Source organism: Chaetodon auriga, chromosome 18 (genome assembly GCF_051107435.1).
Source record: "Chaetodon auriga isolate fChaAug3 chromosome 18, fChaAug3.hap1, whole genome shotgun sequence".
NCBI lineage: Eukaryota > Metazoa > Chordata > Actinopteri > Chaetodontiformes > Chaetodontidae > Chaetodon > Chaetodon auriga.
The window spans coordinates 2,882,793-2,888,792 of record NC_135091.1 but is presented as its reverse complement, the minus strand read 5'-3'; positions in this window follow the sequence as shown (position 1 = coordinate 2,888,792).

Genomic DNA, 6,000 nt, shown 5'->3' with positions numbered 1-6,000 from the left:
GGGACAGTTCACCCAAAATCAAAAATCCATACTTTTCCTCTCACCTGCACTGATGTTGTTCTGGTGTGAGCCGCTGAGGTCTGGACATGTCAGCTGTCTGCCTTCTCTGCAACATAATGGAACTGGATAGCGTTCAACTTGTGTCGCTCAAAACGCCAAAAGATCCATTTGAAAAGCTCGACAGCGGCGTTTTTTACTCTACTAACCCAGCTCAGCTCGACCTGAAGCATCATTTCTAATTTCGTATCCGCTCTCTAATACAGAGAACCGAACGTACCTCAGAAGCATCAACATTTTCTCTGTGAGCTCAAGCCTGCGTGAACTTCTGGGCCGGATATTTTTTGCAGCGCAGGCTCTCCGCCCCTCGGCTCACCTGCAGTGGAGGCGGTTGAACCACACTGGGCTCTAATAGGCTCACAGCAGCCCTATTATCATAGCCAATCTCACTTGCTCGCAGCCTCATCTTGTTCTGCAGCGACCGCAGGCTTTAATGGCTGAAGTCTTTGCCAAGGGGAGCGCTAATAGTGGCATCAATACGAACAGCAATTTTGGTGTGATGAGAAAGCCCCGAAGTCGACATATTACATCCTCTAAACCACCAGCAGCAGCAGAGGCACTACCACATAATTTCACCCTAAAAGCCCCTGGAGCTCCCGCTGAGGGCTGGAGAGGATTGCAGGGGGATTGATCTGTGAGAGTAGATGGATGTGTGAAAGCCCACAGAGCCGCCTATTGGTTTCAGACGGCGTGGAGGATGAATCCATGATAACAAAAGGTCACCGCTCCTTAATCCTGGTCTTTAATCAGAGCAGAGATCCGTCCTGCAGCCCCCGTCCTCCTTCAAAAGAGTCCGAAGCCAAAACAAGGGACGTTTCAGAGGCAATACATTCACAAAGAACTGTCTCGGTGGCTCGTGATGTCGGAGGAAGAGCTGCACAACAAAGATGTCTTCCTCCCCAGAGTGCCATCACGTTCGGAAGAAGAACAATCATCACGGTCCAAAATGTCTTCCACATTTTCCAGGAGGCGTCTTCTCAAACATGCCCCCCCTTTCCAAAAGAAGTCCCCATTTTTCACTTTCCAAAAATCTCTTTCGTAACTTTCCTGAATACCTTCACTGTCCAAAACTGTCCAAAACTGTCCCCACATACCACAAAACATGTTCATTCATCCTCTTTCAAAATCGACTTTCTATAACTCAAATCCCAGCTTTCTGAAAATGTCTTCTCTTTCCAGCAAAGTCTCCGTTCATTGCTCCCTTCAATGTCCTCACCTTTCCAAAAATGTCCCCACTTGTCATGTAATTTCCTTCTTTCTAAAAATGTCCTCACACACACACATACACACACACACACACACACACACACACACACGCACACACACACACACACACACACACACACGCACACACACACACACACACACACACACACACACACAGGCACATATATACTGTACTTGCAAACATTCACACACACACGCTGCCGCACACTCCTAATTATTTCACACGTAGAATCACACACACGCGAACACACACACACATTTCCCATGAGGCACCTGACACATGCAGCTGCCTGTGGCTCTGACATGTTCCTACATGTCATTCCAACATGCTGCTGAGTGGCGTCTCGGACAAAACACCCACACACACACGGTCACACACACGTGTTGACTTTACACGCTTCAGTCTTCCTGTTTCCAGATTTTTGAGTTTGACGAACAGAAACATTCATGTTCAACATCACGTTGTTTCCTCCTGTATGACCTCACATCGAACCGTTATTAGACGGCGGCCTTTTTGACAGCTGAGCGCCATCTGACGCTGTGACGCCGACCTTGAAATCGATGGATTGTTTCTTTTAATCACATAATTTCGATGTGATTCACACCTAATCCATATCATCGTAAAAAGTTAACGACTGAGAGCGAACTGTGCCGGCGCGAGTTGAATTAACAAGAAGCAGCGGGGGGACAATTTCTGGCCGAAAGCACTAATGAGCTTGTTGAACACACTCCAACCTAATTAAGGACTTTATTTGTGTGTGTGCGTGTGCGCGTGAGTGGGTGTAATTGGCATGTTTTTGGTTTATTCGTTTATTCTGGAGGGGGAACAACAGCCTTTGAGGCTGTTCAGATTCTTTATTTTGGATCATTCTACAGGTGAGAGGGCATCATGAGGTCGCCACGTAGCATCAGCCTCAGCTCCACCCACGATGCACCTCCACTGAGCTCCACAGCGGCCCTTCAGAAACCTGTGGGTGACGTCACGGAGGCTACGTCCATGTTTTGTGGTCTGTGGACTTCACACAGCGCCTTCCTGAGACACGAGAGCCTTTAAAGTTCACCTGCCGATGTGTAAAATCCCTTTAACTCAAAGTCCACTGACAAGGTTTTCCCAGAACTTCAGCACGTGGAGTCTGCTCATGGAGATGGTTCAGAGGTCACATGACCTAAGAACAGAACGCCAGCGTATGGAGGCGTAGTAGTACTCTCATGATGGTACTGTTACTTGAAAGTTGCAGCAGCTCACGGTCTCATTATGCAGATGATGTTATAATGAACAGAGTCGTCCCTCCATTAGCGGGCTGGACTGACGGAGCTGCAGCAGGGGCTGCTGGGAGTTTGACAGCTCTGCGGTGGTGGTTATGGCTGAGGCAGCAGGGGCTGCTGGGAGCTGCTGGTGCCATGGAACGATGCCTGAGCCGCCAGCAGCGCTCCTCCGCTTCTTCAGCATCGGACACAAGCTGACACCCCCCCCAACTCACACACACACACACACACACACACACACACACACACACACACACACACGCTCGGCCAGCCGTGCCTTTGTCTGGCGTGTCCACATACATCTGTCATGCATGGCAGCGCTGGCACTGACAGTCTGCTATTGTTGCCCCCACAAACCCCGTTCGCCCACCCCTTCAGCAGGAGACGCAGCCACAGTTTGGGGTAATTGCTGGTCCTAATTAGTTCACACACACATCGACACACACACTCTCACGTAAACACACACATATATGCCAAAAACACAGATTAAATGCCCAAATCCTATTAAAGGGAAGCTTCACTACAACAATGTAAAGTGTGTTTTGTAAAGCGTCATTGTTCAGTTCTGAATGGACACAGGAGCAAAGTTTCTCTCTTAATTCTGTATTTAACAGTTGTGTTGGAGAGAGGACGGACACACACGTCACCTCCTGGTGTTCAGGTGTTTTACTCGCCGAGGTCAGTGGAGGAGAATGAAGCAGCAGTTTATTTTTCTTGACTAATTCTGACAATATAAACACAAATGTTGAAACTTTAAAGCTCCTCTTCTGTGAAAAATCATGTTTGGGTATTTCTCTTCTAAACTCTGAGATCACTTCCTGTCTCATCAGCTGTTTATTAATATTTGAACAAATCACACCATGACAGATTTCTGACCCCGCCCACGCCTCCTCTGACCCCTCCCACATCTCATCCACCCCCACAATCCTCTTCAAAAACATCAAGGAGGACGGATTCTCTCATAATGTGATCTGCAGACTTTGCTGATGGAGGAACGCATGCAACTGTGACCGCACCCAGCGGTGATGTCACAGGTCTCGGAGTACACGCCTACATCACTGCAGCCAGGTGAGACGTTACACCAGCGAAGAAGAAACAAAGAGAGAAAAGACTGTGAGCAAGGTGACGTAAACAACGCAGGTTTCAGACTTTTAAGAGACATTTCACGAGGAAGAATTCGGCACATTTGTTAGACCTTTAAACTTTGTTTAACACCTTACGGGGACACCTTGAAGGTCACAGGTCATCGCTGCCCCCTGTGGTGGTTGGAGGAAACACACAGCACTCAACACTGATCTGTTACAAGCTAACACTGTGTGCAACACTGTGCTGTGTATTATTTATACTGCATTATTCTACTACTACTACTACTATTATATTATCATTGTTATTATTATCATTAGTACCATGTGTATGTTAGTATTGTTGCTGTCATGTTATCAGTAGTACAGTGTGAGGAAACATCTCTGCTGTCACTGCAGAGTTTGATCTGGTCTGAACTGAACTGTTTCTGCTCAGTCCTGTTGCTTCCAGCTGCAGCCTGTTGTCATGGACACTGTTACCTGATAGTAATCAGGGCTTCGCAGGGGGAATACATGCGAGCGCCTCCGCTCCAAATAATAGCCGGAGCGCGGCCTCGTTGGCTCCCAGGAGCCCCGACACCACCACAATCCTGATTTAATCTGCTCATTAAAATACTGACAAAATACATCAGCAGGCCCGGGCTTCATGCGGGAGGCGGCGTGATTTACATCCTGCGCTGCTTCACCTGTTTAACTTTGGTGTTTGAAGGCTGGACAAACTTCACAGTTTGGTTTGTAAAATCAAACTCTGGTCTGTGTCTTTAAACCGCTGTGGTGACTTTTTTCTAAATGTTTACTGTCATCTCACCTGCAGGTGCTGTTTCAGTAACATCACACACTTACATGACTCACCTCACATGATTCATCCCTGCAGGACGCCCTGAGACGATTAGAAAAATACCTCAATAATACAAAATTACAGCAAACTCTGCATTCAGCTGCAGCTTCCTCTGAACGACTCGCTGTCAACCTTCTACATCTGAGGATGAAGCAGTCGTCCGGACAAGTGATCAACATCACTGCCACAAGAACCGCAAGTAAAAGATTTAGCTTCAAAATGTACTTAAAGTACCAAAAGTACAAGCACTCACTATGCAGAATGGCCCATTTCAGAATAATCAACTGGATTACAATTATTCCAGCATTCATGTGTTCATCACTTCATGTTGCATCTAATCTAAAGTATTTCAAAGGTGTACATGAGCACAGTACTTGGAGTAAATGTACTTAAAGTGCCTCAAACTTGCCGGAAACGTCTGACGAGGTAGAAAAAGCTGAACGTGATCAGCACGACTGACTGCAGTGGCTCCATGTTGATGATAATGAGATATTTGATGGTATCAAATTTTTAGTCTCAAGGTTCATTGTGAAAAGTTGATTTCGTAAATCTATTAAAGTGTATAAATTACACTGCAGTCAGCCTCAAACATTATGAAGGATCACACAGAGTAACTGTAACAGATCACCGTGATCATCCTCAGTGTTGCTGCACTGACTCCAGGAGACTGGAACAAACCACGTGTGGAGAAGGGTGGAGGTGTCCAGGTAACTTTGCTGTGCTGAAGCAACGCATTTTCCAAACCACAGCGCCATCTAGGGTTCAGAACGAAGAAGTTCTCCAGAGTTAAAGGCATGAGGAAAGAGAGTCAGGAAATTTGGCCTGTTAATTATCTGAAGGGACATGAGGAGCTTTGGGAGGCGGATTCTGGCTGTTTCTGGCTCAGCTTAAAAAGAAAAAAATCACTAAATCGTGAATCAAGAATTCAAGTCACTCATGTGTTCTTGGTTGTCTTCTACAACCTTTATAACACCTCCATTATAAACCTCTGACTCCACTTCTGAACAAAGAAAAGATAAAATAAAAAGTTTCTCTAATATACTGCATCTCACGTATTCCCACAGTAGAACTCGTTAAATGTTTCTGTGACGTTTCCCGAACTCGCATTGAGCCCCTGAGCTCTAAAACCACCAGCAGGTGGCAGCAAAAGACCAGAAATACAAAACCCTAAAAGTCTGTGAATCCTCTGCAGGAAGTTTGAGCGTCCACTGTTTACTGCGCATGCTCAGTTCCACCCAGCTGAGACTGTAAATGTTTGAAAGTGTTTGAGCTCACAGTCCAGTCCTTCAGGCCTCAGACGTGCAGAATGGTGAGTTTTCACTTCATTTTTTAATGTTCGCACTCAGCGTAACGACAGGTTTGAATACATCATCAGGTCAGTCTTTTTACAGGGAATTTTTAGGAAAATCTAATGTGTGTTTACACTGGAAACTGGTCAAAAAACTGGATCAAATGAGCCTTTTAAAGGGCTAAATCTGATGAATATTAAAGCTCAAGAGGGCCGTTAGTTGACACAGACGAGCGGACATG